The sequence below is a fragment of the Esox lucius genome, chromosome 22 (assembly GCF_011004845.1).
Source record: "Esox lucius isolate fEsoLuc1 chromosome 22, fEsoLuc1.pri, whole genome shotgun sequence".
Taxonomy (NCBI): domain Eukaryota; kingdom Metazoa; phylum Chordata; class Actinopteri; order Esociformes; family Esocidae; genus Esox; species Esox lucius.
This window is the reverse complement of record NC_047590.1, coordinates 5637235-5653400: the sequence shown is the minus strand read 5'-3', so window position 1 is coordinate 5653400 and position 16166 is coordinate 5637235. Positions and strand designations below refer to the sequence as shown.

At 40.8% G+C, this 16166-nt stretch overlaps 1 long non-coding RNA gene across 1 annotated transcript; it reads right to left on the bottom strand.

The window, feature by feature from the left end:
* Positions 1-1010: 1010 nt before the first annotated feature.
* Positions 1011-1653, bottom strand: LOC117593739. Its single transcript, XR_004575164.1, has 2 exons — positions 1330-1653; positions 1011-1223 (listed from the first exon to the last, which is right to left on the bottom strand). It is a non-coding gene; the product is annotated as an uncharacterized LOC117593739 (long non-coding RNA).
* Positions 1654-16166: the final 14513 nt, after the last annotated feature.

The window sequence follows — 16166 nt, the reverse complement described above, 5'->3', positions numbered from 1 at the left end:
TTAGTAAATAAAAATACATTTTAGTAACTGAATTTTACAGCATATCTTGTGATTAACCGCAATTTTATTGTGATCACGATTAATGAAGGGAATTGTCATTGCCCATGGCAACCTAAAAAAGGAGCCAGACTGCGCTTTTCAGGCCCACTTGAGGCTGTGTTTAGAAAATATGATGTGTGAACTATTACTTAGCAAAATGCACCTTGTGAATGTGCATGAAACAGTACAGTGATCTTCGAACTCTTCCAACCCCTTGTCAAGATTGCCACCCAAGGCACTATTGAGTCAAAAGGTCTGAAAAGTACAGTCCCTGCCCAATCTAACCTGACCGCACACAATACCCAGACAGTATAACCTGTAACATTGTGTAGCCAGAGCCCCGGAAGGCAAGGCCTTGCTACACGGCTGGTCAGGGGCTGTGGATTACACCCAACTTTTTTTAAGCAATTTCCGCCCGTTATGGAGTACACCAAACAAATGCAAAAATGCAATATTGGCTTGTTCATGACTGCTTTAGCATGGTCTAACAGACCGTTACTCTGCTTGACAACTGCTTGGACGTCCCTCAACACTTTGACAATCTTCCTATCATCATCTGAGGCCAAGTCTGGGCCCCACCCTCAGGAGAGTTCTTCTAGGTCCTCCTCGTCCCCCGGCAAACCGACATCTCAAAGTATGAAATCGTGCAACACCCCTGTGCAGAATAAAAGGGCACAGAAGAAAACGTAACATCGATGTGTCGTCACAGTAGTACAATGATTCTCAACCAACTGTTCTGCTATGAGCCCCTTTGCCGGACTGGCATTTTGTTTGCATAATGCCACCAATGTTGAATGACGTCTACGCAACTGTACACTTCTCATGAAATATTTGCATTCACAGTTATTTTTCAATTAATTTTGTTCAATGGCTAAAAAGTAACTACTGACATCCCAAATAGCCAAGCTATATTTGAATTATGAATTGTTCCAGTAATGAGGCAATGGGGGTTTGGTTAACTATGATGTTTAAAAGCGCCCATATTATGACTGCTTTTCAACAAGTTAAAATAGGTCTATAAGTTCCATAAAACATGTTTCTGAAGTTGTTTGCTGGAAATAGCTTGTAGGAAAAGATTCTTACCTCCCTCTATTACGCTCTGTTTCAGTCCCTTTCAAAGTTTTGTTTTCTGCTGCTCATTGCATATTCATTACCTGCCGCTCCTTTGCCCACGCCCACTCTAACTGTTACCATGGTAGCGGGGAGAGCGTAGTAGTTTGCCAAAACACTTCTTGGTTAGTTCGTGTAGAATTGCAAAATAAAGACAGCTAGTTGTATAGAACTACTTACATGTCCCTCGTCTGCAAGTATTCCACGCAAAGTTGGAATTGCGCACTCTTTTAGCAAAAGTTTCTTGGCTAATCCTGCCTTGTACTGACCGAAGTTGGAGAAACAGCCCGTCTCAAAGTGGTTAGCACAAACCGACAATTTTTTGACAACTGTAGCAGGGACATTGCCTTCAAAAATGAATTCAAGCCATGCCGCTCATCTGTCCTCTGCGGCTGGGACGCGATGGAGTGTTTTGTGCTCCTCTTTACAGTCAACAACAGCACAGTTTAAGTGGTGCTTCGACATGGTGCTTCTGAATCAGTAACAAAATGGAGGATATCAGAGAAGAAGTTACTGCTGTACCTGGTGGGTGGAGCCTATAGACGGTGGATACATAGGTATGCTCTGTTGGGAGGGGGTGGAGGGTGGGAATATTCAAAAAAATATAGAGGAGTTTTCTAACAGCTCATCCAGAGACTGAAGACAGAGGACATTCAGAAACCCATATCTCACTCAAAACAGCATGGATGTTTTTTTTTTTCAAAGTTTGTATGCGTGTGGAAGCACCAGAGACACAATTTATATGGGCACTTTAATATGAGACCTAAAAGCTGCTTCGTGATCAAATTCCTAGGCTTTGTCAGAGAGTCAATGCAGTCTTGAGTTTAATATGTAGTAAAAGTGGGTTTGGCGCTATCAATAGCGTGTTGGTCTGGTTACAATGTAACCGTGACTGACATGATTATGCTAACCAGTCCTGTTCACAGTTTTATTTTTCTTCTTTTAAACAGCTCACGGCATTAGTTATTTCAATATTCAGACAGTGCGGTTAAATAGCTGTATGGATTTACCCTCGATGTCGCGGAGCAGTAGGGGTAATTTGTCATTTTGCAGGTGGTTTGATGTGGAGCAGATGGATATTGTGACTTTTCCTAATTCTTTTCGTCCCCTAACACCTGAGTTGAAAACTATATTTGCAAAGGTTTAAGTGAATTTGCTCTGACTGGTACATTAGAAGAAAGCTTTGATTATTGTGTTTTGGCTTATTGCAATGTTTCTCCATTCCGGCTATGATCTGTCCACATTCACTGCCTCCTTGCGGCTATTTTTTTGTATTTGGTTACAAGGTTATGTGTTCATAAAAGTTCTCATAAATCCCCCTCATAAAACACAATAGTGTTATGACCATAGGTGCTGTATGATCTGTGGGTAAGTGGATTGGATCTGTATCCCACTGCTGCACTGACCTGTCTTCTTCCATGCATTTACAATAGAGGCACGGGCATAGTGGACTTTCTCCGGGCCGCCCAGGTGGTTCTGAGTTTGGAGTCCCCCACCCAAATTAAATAACGATGCAAAATCTGATCTGAGCTCTAAAGCCTATCAGCACCACATGAAGCAAGTGGCCTATGCTATTTTTGTTGTGTTACAATGAATGTACTGAAGGCTACTTGGTAGTCAGCTCATCTGTTACAAACATCCCATGTGAATGCAGCCATTCTCACAGCTTACCAAAACAATCAGATTGCTGGACGTCATAACTGTAGGAAGGGGAGAACTGCAAATTAAAATAATGTATTTTTATATTTAAATTACGTGAAAAAAACTAACAAAGATCCAATTAACCAATATTGCCTACAGCCTACCATAGTGAGTTGCAGCCATTAGCAGCTCATTGCTTGTTTGTTGATTGTTTCATTATGTGCATAGCCAATGTCAATGGATATATAGCCTCAAGAATTTAGCTGCTATTTCTAAAGTTTCAAAACACACATCAAAGGTCCAATAAGGTAAAATACTGAAATGTATCCGAGGTCCAATAAGGTACTTTACAGTTAAAGATAAATGCAGACAATCTATATTGTTAAACTTAACAGATTTTGGGGCTTTTACCACCTGGGACTAGCAGAGAAAAATCTAAATCTGATTCCAAAAACAATATGAATGCAACATATGAATTGACATGCAATGTTTTTTTCTGTGCTGAAAGCGCTGCCTGAGCATTACTGAGAATTTTTAGGGGATGCATTTTGTTTGTGGACTAATGAACACGAAACATGAATTTTAAAGTTTGGGGGCACAATATGTCTTTATCACCAGCATCCATGGTATGGAATAAAGCAAGAACAGGGTAAGCATATTTAGTTGGGGTCCCAGAGGGCTGAGCACTAACGTGTCCAATATGGCATTGATTTATACATGGGACACAAGATGTGTACCAGCAGGGTACGGCCTGTTCCACACCGGTTGTGACATTTGAGTTTTTATTGTCTTCAGGTTCTAGTCATTCTGTTTCTATGTTGACTGTTGGTTTATTCATTGTGTTCATTGATTTCACCTGTGTGTAGTGTTGTCTTCTCGCCTGTCTTGTTATCCCCTCATCACCTCCCTATTTAGTGTCCCTAGTTCCCTGTTGGTTTGTTGGTCATTGTTTCATGTTACATTTAGTTCCTGGCGAGTCCCGGCTAGCCTTTTTCTGTTGTGCTATATGAAATCTTTAATTATTGTTACTATGCGTTTGTGGCCTTCCTCTCTACGGAATGTAACAAGATGACAGCAATTAACACGCAACTAAAAACAGAAACAAGAAATGTTTTGGCCCTCCAGGAACCAAGTATATTTGAAAGTCTAAGTTAGAATAATTTGACTTTAAATACATAGTAAAGAAACACTAGGAATGTGATTCTGTTCACCAAGTCAGTGATATCAGTAATGTATGTTGTCACTGTAAACCTGTATTTAAACTCTTGCACTGATATCTACACAGCAATAATGCACATATGTTCTCCATATTTACAGTGCCAAAACACAAATACTGTTTTCCCATCTCTTATGTGTCACAAATGCAATTCCAAATCGTGATATGAAATAAATTGCTTTTTTATGCGCAGGAAATTTTTTTAATAAGACATTACAGGCATCACCTAGCCCTGTTCCTTTTCTTTGACATATCTTCTGTAGCACCAGCTCTGACATAAATCACAGCCCTAGCTACATGACAGCGAAAGGTGAAACCAAAAAGGCTCCTAGAGAATATTCTCGCCCACCTCAAGATTTTACACAGATCCATAATAATGAACTTCATACTTTAGTCACCGGCCTTGGGCCAATAATTATAATATGCTGTAGTCTTTGTTTTTTGTAGATATATTGTATTCTGTACATCATAGGTTGCAATTAGGAAAGGTGTGTGCTATACTCTATAGAATTCCATATAAATACATTATACACAGTGCCTTTGGAAACAGACCCCTTCACTTTCTCCACATTTTGTTGTGTTATAGATTTAATCTATAATTGGTTGAAAATAAAAATGTATTCCCATCATCTACACCCAAAGCCCTAGAATGACAAAGCGAAAACAGGTTTTTAGAAATTGTGCCAACTTATCGAAAATACAAAACTGGACTGTTTCATGTAAATAAGTATTTGGACCCAATGCCATTATTGTCCCAAGGTGCATTCTGTGTCCCTTGATCGTCCTTGAGATGTCTCTCAAGAACTTGATTATAATCCACCTGTGGCAAATTCAAATGATTGGACATGACTTAGAAATGCACAAGCCTTTTCTATATAAGGTCCCATGCAACATGTCCTCAGCAGTCCATCATTCAGGCCTTTTGTCGTAGAGTGGCGACATGGAAGCCACTCTTGAGTAAAAGCCACATGCCATGCCGGTCTTAAGGACTCTGCAAGCATGGGGTAAATTATTCCCTGGTCTGATTAGACCAAAATTGAATGGTTATTTGAACTGAATGTCTGGGAGAAAACAAGTTACTGCTCGTCACCTGTCCAATACTATGCCTAATAAGTGAAGCACGGTGGTGGAAGCATCACGCTATGGGGATACTTCTCAGTGGGAACGACTGGGAGAACTGAACAGCATTGAGGGATAGATTAACAGAGCTGCATGCAGATCGTCCCAGAGCGCAGAGGACTTCAGACTTTTGAACTGAAGCACACAGCCACGATACTGCAGTCGCTTCGGGGCAATGTCTGAATCTTCTTGAATGGCACAGCCAAAGCCTGGACTTCAACCAAACTGAACAGCTGTGAGGAGACCTGAAAATGTCATCAATGCTTCCCCTCCAATCCGACAGAGCTTGACAAAATCTACTGTATCAGCAAAGCTGGTGGAGGCAGACCCAAGAACTCTCATTAAAAAAATTTTTTTTCTTTGTCATTAGGTGTAGATTGTAAAATGTAATTGTAAATTCTCTTCTCCTTGACTTGGAAACCAAACAGTGATCTCTTGATCTACCCTTGTTAACGTAAATAGCTTGATGATGCATAAGTGGATAAGTCTCGAAAAGACTGTCTCATTTAATAGAAGATAATTTTCGTGCATGTTCAATTTCCCCAGCTCCTCTCCTTAATTACCTTTGAACTTTTCAAAAGAAGGCCACAGAGGAGAGGGAATCTGCGGGAAAGCGTTTGAGAAAATAGCAAGAAGGCCCAGAGGGAGGGACTTTTTATCCTCTCCACCAATGATCTGAGAGGAATAGAGGAAACATGGATGAAAGAAGCCAGAATTTGACAGCTAGTAAAGTTTTCAGACATTGCCTTGTGGTACATTATTAGGCTCTATATTCTGAAAACATTCTTAGCTCTGGCTTCTTGCACTCTGTATTAATGTCAATGAGGTCCCTTGACCACGTTCCTGTCGTTTAGTACTTTCTTCGTCCGGACGCAGAGCTGAGGTGGGCAACAGCTTGCTGCAGTGCTGTCAGCCTGCCAGTACTACGCTACATTATTTATCTCCCTCGCACACAAACCGACCAACTGACCACCATTACCATAGCAACATACACTTCAGTATACGCTGCACAGATAGACTGCCTCTGTTTTGTAGTGTGCCAGTGAAAGAGACGACCCCAGCGTGGCCATTCCAAAGGACAGTATTCAGAGGGGGGGAATTCTTCATTCCAAATAGTAGGTCTTGTTAGTTGAGCCACCTTGCCTCTAGTAAATATTCAGCAGGACCGTCTTTGTCCCGGGCTACAATCATAGAGGTCAGGCTTCAGCAGTTCTACGGCCTCCATCTGGTGCACTAAGAACACTGGTTATTAAGGATAGAGAAGAGGAAGGTCTTTTTTTAAATAAGGCATAACCACATTCCTGGAACTTCTCTTGCTTCGGTGAGCATTGCTGCCAGGGCGAGAGACATTTGGAGCAGACAGATGACAGAGAGAAAAGAGGAGATGGATAGTTTGAGTGTGTGTGTGTGTGTGTTTGTGTGTGTGTGCGCGTGTATGCTCTCGTGTATGTGTGTGTGTATATTCATGGCTTGACATGTGACCATCAGGACGGTGATGAAAGAGTCTGACCTGCAAATGGCCCTGGCGAGCTAGCCGCTGCCTCAGAGAAGGTGGACCAGTCGGGACAAACCCAGGTTGACACGCAGATCTCTCGCGCGGTCCATCAGGGTACAGTATGCAAACGAGTACTCAAGGAGAGACTGGCAATTATAGCCCTGGTTGGCGATTCAAGAGGCGGACACGTTCAGTACACTCCCAGAGATGTGCCGTGGGAAAGTGACAGGGGTTCCTCAGTGGGGGAAATGTGTTTACATTTATTTAATTCATTTCAAGTAATGAGAACATTTCAATAAATGTTTATAACGTAAAATGAAAAAAAAAGGAATGCACAGAGGCCACATTTTATATATATTTTTAATGATTTGGATCTATAGCAGTATATTTTGTTTTTGGTCAAAATTGTTACAGATCGGAATATTCTCTGCCTCTCATAAAAGTGACTGACATTTACCCCTTCCTCAAACCCAATTACCCAGTATATTAAGTTTGTTACCCACATGCTCTTGCTCTAACACCTACACGATAATGCTGTAATATCAATACAATACGACTACACTCATATTCTTGGCCCAAACACTCTGTTTGTTATTCATAGATAGCAGTCTACGTTTTGGGCTGAAGAAATAAGCAACAATTGCGGAGGCAGTGGTGGCTCTCAGGCATCCAGTTGTAATTTATACTCCTAGTATCACAGCAACACAATTCTGGAACAGCAATAACCAAGACCACAGGTTGCTGCCTGACTGCAATACAAAAGAGGAACTGACGTTTCTTCAGCAGTAGGACAGCTTACATGGCTCACGCCACCTTCCATTTTATGATGGCTAGTCACTTGCCAGCTTTTCAACCATACTGTTAGGTAGCATGCAGCAAGCGCTAACTAGTATCTTAAAGCCCACGAGAGCTAAAAACGTCCTCACATAACATCGTGCTACACAGCGTGTATTACTAACCCACTAACTGAGCAGGTTTGAAAATAAAAACTTGGATGGAAATCGTTAGTCTGTGTACAAAGCTGGTGCTCATGTTTTTTTGTTTTTCATTACCCTCTGCAGTCCGTCTCCCTGGAGAATTCTCCCACACTCCCTTCAAAAGGCTTTTCATTTGCCAAACCATCCAGACCCACAGCTTTAACATGCTGAGTTGTTGTGGACAACAGAGGGGAAAATTTAAAGGAGCAGTACATTTTAACAGAATGCAAAAAAATACTTATGCTACATATAAACGGAATTACACAAATGTCAAAATATAGAAACGGGTACTAAAACAAAGACCTTTAAGAAATATTATAGCAGAGAATTAGATCATGATCCAGCTTTTTGTCGAACACCCAAAACCTGTTATTTGTGTATTACAGTGCAAGGACCTCTGACCTACAGTAAACACCCTAATAAACTGACTGTGTATTAAAAAAAAAAAGAAAGAAAATACTCAGTTTTAACATATGGCTGTATGATTCCAACATCTCAATTGACAGATAACATAATGTAAATCCCCACACCGTTTTCAACCTGTAAGATGCCAGAGGACATACGATAATGTCCAACAATGCTATCAACAGATGTTGCATTTGTTCTTAAAGTGTCTAATCACATTGAAAATGCTGTGTCTTTTTCAGCATGTGTTTAGTTTTAAGGCTAGGTTTGATTTTTAGTCCCAAACTTCTCCAAGCTTATTTTAATGTTATTAAACGCCAGCAGGGAAACGTCAATTCATGAAGAATAATACCAACCATTCTTTATTTCAGAGTAGGGACTGACAACCAGCATTTTTGCTGAAGGCTACATTTGGCAAATGTTTTGGCTCTTATTTACAACAAAATGTACAAAATCAATATATATTAACTTATTTTTGTCCTGATCTACTTATAGAAGACAAGAAAAAATTTAAAAATCTTTATAACATAATTATAATATAATTTAAAAAGTGCTGTATATAATAATTTATTAACATCAAAATCTGAGTCTCTCAATAGCTAACACTGTTCATATTTGTTGTTGCCTTAATGGACAACAATGAAAAATTGCACTTGCAAATATTTATGCAAATGATCACATGGAATACATTTTAAATGAGCTACACCAAAGGAGGAGTTTGGCATGTCTGTGGTCTTACAGTATTCACCCCTGTAAACAAGAAGTAATGGATAACAACTTGAAGACTTCCTAATAACTTAGATGAACTCGAACAATATAGGACAGAATGTCGATGGGAATATACAGTGGATATAAAAAGTCTACACACCCCTGTTAAAATGCCAGGTTCTTGTGATGTAAAAGAATGAGACAAAGATAAAAAAAGTCAACATTTTCCCCACCTTTTAATGTGACCTTTAACATAAACATATTTATGGGGGAGGGGGGGGGGTGGAGCAACCTTGTGTAGCCTTAGTATTTACTGTCTTTGTCCCCTTGCCCAGCATATTTCCACAAGTGTGGGGGTGTGAGGGTCCTTTAATAAAGGATTAGCAAAACCAAAATTGCATTAACATTATTTTCTTCCTGGCTGTGTGCGTGTCAAGACGATGCATTAACTCCTTGACCTTGGAGAATAAAGTCAGTGGTAACCCCCTGAGGACAAGTAATATCTGCACGAGGACAGATTAATAACCAGATGTTACACATGATTTAACTCCTCAAAAAAAGTGTATCTCGAGGAGTATGGTCTGTTAATACATTAATTACAGAGTGCAAGCAAAATACAAAGAATTAAAGAGGTGTACATTAGTAAGTGTTCCCTACTGAGTTTTTACCAATCCTAAGGCTTCCACGTCCTGATGCACTATATTTCGGCCTGCACAAACCTTGTGATGAGTTTTGGCCAGTTGAAAAACTGTTCACTACATTGACACAAATCAGCATCGAAGGGCTCCTCCGCCTGATGCCCAGGTCAAGCTTTCTAGTACATTTCATGGAGGCTTATGGCAAAAAATTTCAATAATGTCTTGAAAATGTTACTGTGCATTTGACAATGGGTCAATTGCTTTAAACAACTATTAAGTATGTTATGGTTAAAATTGTGAGATGTTCATTTGGGCTTGCCAAATTGTAAGCCTATTTTGAAGCTTAGTTGAATAATAGTTTATAAATCCCTTTTCTACAACTTGGACTGTGCTTCTAGAAGCTTTAATTTGAAGGCCCAGTTGAATAATGGAAGTACCCTTCAAGAAACACATTTTAACAAGCTAAATCCTGTGTAACATCCAGTAATTACATTACACATAAGCAAACATTACATGTACTAAGCTTGAACATAGTGTCTTATTCCTCATCTAGGATGACACCCATATTAGTCAGTGAATTTGACCCACTGATGTGTTTTCGTGAGCTTGGTTAACCCCAATGATATACTTTCTATTGGGGCCAATTATTAGCAACAACATTGACTCGAGATGTATTTTTAAATTGTGCACATTTATGGGTAAGTAATTAGAGCCTATTAAGCACAGGCCATACAGTGCCATGCAAAAGCAAATGGGTGGATCACAACCTTTGTCCTTGTTGTTAAATAATCGGTTGCTGCTTAGGAAAAGCTAAAGTAGGTTGCTCCATTTAGTAAAAAGACACACATATTAAGAATGGCATATTAAAGAAATACAAACTTTTTTTTAACCATACTACAATATGTTGTAATATTTGGTACATTGCGGTTGCACGAGTCACCCTGTAAAAAGGACCCCTTGAGGTTGCACTACACATATAAAAGTTTAGCCCAAATACCCATTTGAACCAGTTTTTCATCTGTAGCAATGCCCCAATATTCTGATAAATCACAACCGATAGATCTGGTTTTCATTCACACTCACATAAACCTGGTCTACCATTGTGCCAGAGTCTAAAAAATATACACTTTTTATAAAGTTTATGTTTAACATTGATTGCCTTTCTTGGAGTGGGTTTGTACTGTACATGGCAAATATATAATCTACTATTTGAGTCAGAAATCTGACCACAAAGATATTTCCATACACTCCAAGCATCAAGGGATCACTGTACTGACAACAAAGAATCATATGAATCAAACTAGTAACCTGTTAAACATTCACATTTCAAAGAAAATATAAAAAATAGAATACAATAGGGTTACTTCAACGGGAGGATCCCTGATAAAAATTCACAAGATTAAGATATATATATATTTTTTAAATCATTTATAAAAGTACACTGTAAAGGGTTTGTGTCTTTGGTTTTATAATCTAAAAGATAAACCATAAAAATAAAGGTTATAATTATTATTAAAATTGTGTGTTACTTATTTTATGAATAGTACAATTCAAACTACTCTAGAGACTGTACATGTACTTTCCCCTCACAATACTGACCAATGGAATTCAACTTGGATAACCTAATGGTAACAAGCAAATCCCTGGTGCAAAAGCAAAAATTCTACACTTATGTTCTCTAAAGTGTTTTCAGGACAGCCATGGCAGTACAACAAGAAACAATATCAACTGTTTGGTATAAATAGCTGCATCCATTCCTTTAACAGAAGTCCTGTAATACAGGTCAGAAATAAGGTCTTAGTTTTTGAGACAATGACTGGAAGTGAAACTCCAGAATTCCTGTCACCCTTATTCTGCTAATTAGCACAAAATGCAGATGGGGAAACCTTCGGCTTCAGCCTGTTTACACCAAATGTGATTCATCAGTTAGTGTGCAGGTGATGGGTGTAATACATGCTAAGCTGATCAGCAGCCTGGTATTTTTTGCCATAATGTTAGCTGGGTCACTCTTGGCCCATATGTTAGATCAGTGGGATTTTGATTTACTACAAACATGTGCTTTTGTAAACATGGAGCCTTCAAAAGAAGAATTGGCCTTAGGCCTCCAGTGATCACAAAAGCCAACTCAGATGTCATGAAATAACTGGTGGTATGTGTAATGTTTATGCTAGTATGCTTAATGATAAATAGTACACCTACCAAACTATCTGAGGAACAAAATGCTTTATTGATAGAAAAGGTGCAGAGAGATTGAGATGTGTTTTTTTGCTGAAAGAGCTGCAGAACGGATTTGAACCCATGCTACTGCAGCACATGTGCAATGGAGACAGCTGCTTAGGCTGCTGGACCAGCCTGGAACACTCAAAACTCTTTCCATTTTTATCAATTGGTGAATCGCGGCAAACCCACCCTCCCTTTTCCCATCTTTCTCCAAAAGGACCTGGCACGGGCACTGTGAGACTTGAAGCACCCACAAGCTACACAGTGCCTTGGGCCCCACAATGGATATGCCAGAAAGAGGCCGTCTGCAGCCTGACCCTTCTCTCGTTCTCTGCCCCTTTTTGCCTCTCTCCCACTCTTCTGTTAACTTCAACCTCTTATTAGCATCTGCCGATTAGCTCACTGCCTCCTCATTTACTGTAAACAGCATCCTTACCCACCGAACAACGATTCACATCAGAAATCCACGGACGCTGAACAACTGGGGTCATTTGGTTCGTCCACCCTGGCCACCCGTTGCCCACAGACGGGCCAGACCTGGACCTAATACCAAACGAACACAGGCGTTAAATCAAGGCATAAGCTTTAAGGCGTCGTGTCATGGACGACAGCTGTGTTTGTTCTGCTGACATGCTTGAATCTTAATTCAGGTCAGATTGTTCAGGGGGACAGTTTGCTGTGATTCTGTTTCCACCCATTTGCATCTGGACAGATCTTCAAACAACAACAGATAAGTGGATGTTTGCATTTCATTACAAGGTGTGTTAAACCAACTGAGGACCACTATAGTTCAGTTCCACCCTACATATCTCTTACCATATCAGAGAAGACACTCAACCTTACATTATATCCAGAAAATTACTGCTTGCACTAAAATCCCTAAGCTAACTTGAGAATGCCTTGTGCTTTGGAATCCTTTGAATAGTTCCAGAACTGCAAACTATTCTTGTGGTAAATGAGTGCTTTAGTGTACTCATAACCAGTGAAACTGTTCAAGAACTATATCTCCTTGTTCTTTCCTATTGGCTAATTCAATCGCGACATCCCCAGCGGGTAATCAATCTCCTCCCTATCCCATCATTTTCATGACGTTGTTCTCAGAATGCATGCACATCCTCTAATAAGTCTTTATTATACAAAAACAACCCAGGAAAGGAATCGATTTATTTGCATATGATATGAATTGTTTTTGTGCCCGTCTTCGGCTGAATCAATCTGGCAGTAATTGCGTTCCCCATTACCTCCCCTCAGGAGAAGAGCTAGCAATTAGAAAGGACAGGTGACGCTATGCTGCCCCATTGCTCAATAAAAGTCTCTCCTTCCTCATGTTAATTAAAAATCATAGCAGGTCTTAAGTGAGCAGAATCTGTGGCATTTCACTTCCCCCAAAAGGTTTAGGACACGTTCAGCTTTATTTTGGACTAATTGACCAGTCAGTTGTCTGATATTAATTTTTTTCCAATTGGATTGGAATTGTTCACTTTAGGCGATTTTCTCATTGTCCCCTGGGTTTGACACCAGGATTACACATGGAGCCTCGCCAACAGCAGTGGAAGAGAAGGAGGCAAATAGATACAATAAACTCTGTTGTCATTTTACCATTTCAATTATAGACAATTACATTGAAAACGTTCTAGGCTCTGAACAGCGCATCAGACACCAGACGGCGGTGGCAAGCTGTCCAACAACATAAAATATTGGCTAAAATGCTAATATATGCAGAAGCACACCAATAATAACAACAATCGACAAAACTAAATCCCTGATGTTCTGAAGTGTGCCATCAAAACACAAATGTCTAATAATGCTCATGCGATTTACATGAACCACAAAACCAATCCGGTAAAAAAAAAAAATGCACCTGGGAGTCAACGCTACAACATCCTGTCCCATCTGTTTAGCAGCCTTTATCAACTCCTGTGACCTTCCTCGGATTCCCTAACCTCAGCTCCCCACACTGCCTCCACGTTTCCCTGAACAAAAAGCCAAGCCTCGGGAAGGGAAGGCAAGAGATTAGCTTCCCCCTGTCTTTCCCTCACAACATCGTTCACACCCGTGGAGTGTTGTTTCCAGAGTGGCAAGTATACAAAAAAAAAAAGAAGAAAAACACACAAAAACACTGGGGTACATTGGAGGCAGTGGGGACGGTGTGTCTTCTACAGCCGGCCGTGTCACACAAGCTGTGTGCTAAACCAGCGTAATCGTATGGTGGGGGATGGCGCGTTTTAAAGCGGTATTGGACAGACACGAGTGCAGTGTGACCCACTCCCGACTCCCCCGTTACACTGTGCCGAGCTACGGTGACACAGTGCGTTGGTACTGTCTGTCCAGAGCCAGGCTGTTGGGCGGGTAAACCTGTCCCTGACTGAGAAATAAGGACACATCCCTTTGGATTTACATTATATTGTTGCTATTCATCTTCGTTTTGGTCTCCATTCCTTGCGTTCCGTCTGTCTCGCTTGCTCTTGCAGTGTCAGTGTTACTTGCCCAGTGTCTCGTTAGCCCTCTATCTCTCTCTTTTTTTTCTTTCTCTCTGTCCCTCCCTGTCATATGAACTGTGTATTTGTCCTTTCAACTAGCATACTGGTGCTATAGTATACATACAGCACTTGCGTGTGTGTCTGTGTGTGATGCAATTTCTGGTCGGCTGCATAAAAAAAAAAAAAAAAAGCACCATATCACCAGCTGCACACAGTGGAAATGCTGCTGGCAGGGCTACGGGGGGGTCATGTGTAAGGCGTCCGTGTGGTTTGGGTGCAGGCACGGTCACCATGTATGCCTGCACATGTGTGTTCTTACACAAATATGGGTTGATTGCCTGTGATACCAAAACCAACCTCTCTCGGAGGCTTGGCTCTGGCATTTGCATGCGCGGTCACAACTTTCTAGAAACAAAATGTGAAGCAGTCGTTCGATGTGTGTCTTCGGTACACTTTGGAAAAGATGGTTACATGTGTTACCAGTGTTACATGAAATTCATACGCTTCTGAAGGAGGCTGAACATGTTAGACAAGTCTGAGTATGTCTTGGAACAAAACATGGATGGTCATTTCGAAGACATGTTTGGCAAACATGAACGATAGCTTCGAACAGATTGTACTTTTCCATTATTAGACAAAATTATTTCTATCATCACAGATGTTACACACACTGTTATGTTTGTTAGAGAGTCTGGAACAGACAGTAAACATTTGCATTAATAAAAAAATACATATACTGAATTTCTTTATATTTAGGATTTATCTAAAAAAGGTCAGCTGAGAACCTAGTACTTACAATATTACTCACAAAAGTATTCACCCCCTTGGATTTAATTTGAAATGTTTGCCACTATTCAAATTGTTCTAATTTAATTGCAAAATACCAACTATAAAACAATTATTCACCCCCTTTAATCAATATTTGAAGGAGACACAAGTGGCAGCAATAACAGCCACGAGTCTCTACCAGCTTTCACATCCGGACACAGCAATATTTGGCATTCGGACACAGCATGTTGGATGGGGGCTTTTGGTGAACAGCAATTCTCAACTCTTTTCCATGGCATACATGGACGCTTAACTGAAATATCGTCTTGCAGTCTGAACTGTCTACTCTATGTTGGCTAAATGTTTCCTACCAGTTTCCTAACTGGTAAAAAAAAAGAAATCTGCACTCAATGTAAAAGAAAAACGACTGTAATGACAATAACGGTCATGGCTCCTTTGCATTTTTTTGTTGTTGTAGTGCTCAGGTTGATCTTAGCTTGGAATCAGCATCATAAAAAATGTAGGTGCTAGATGATGTCTGTGGGTTTGGCGTGGTTCCTCAGTATGTGTGTGAGCGGGTGTGTGTGGCAGGGGTTCATGCATATATGCATGCGTGTGGTGTGCTCGTCTGAGTGCATGCAATTATATGTAAGGACCTGTGTGGGTTCAGGACTAAAAGCACGATTCTGTCTCACCATATGTGCGTGCGTTTGTGTGTGTGTGTGTGTGTGTAGCGGTCGGGGGGGGGGGGGGCAGGATAACCAAATGTGTGTTTCACCGGCAGATTGCCAGCAGTTGAATGACCAGGGGAAGTGCTTGTGGCTGTATCCCTGGACTGAGTCTCTGTCATCAGCAATTACACTGATGGCCATTGGGCCAATGCAACAGTGACCACACTGCTTCCTCATGCTGCTGCAGGTGAGAGCAGTGCATTATGGTCCACTCTACGCCGATGCCTCTCTCAGCAAAGCAACCCCCGCCCGTCACTGTCACATGTCCTCTTCTAAGGGCTGATTGAGGATTGGTTTGACAGCATTCGACCACGACTGTACCCCCGACCTCCTCCTTTCCCACTGCGCAGTCCCTCTCTCTGATCAGTCATTATCACGCAATGACAGAAAATAGAAGGGCTGAAGAAATGTATAAACAAAGGCTTTCGACACAAGTGGACTGTTCCGTCAGTCCCAATCCAGAAACATGGACACAATTGAAAACGGGCTCATTTCCGTTTCAATCCGTCTCATTAGAAACGGTGACTGAGGAAGATGTATCTCAGAGGCATGCTTTGATGTGGGGGAATCTTGCATGGGTTTGTGTTCGGAAATGGGAAGCGTTTGTACATTCCCTCTG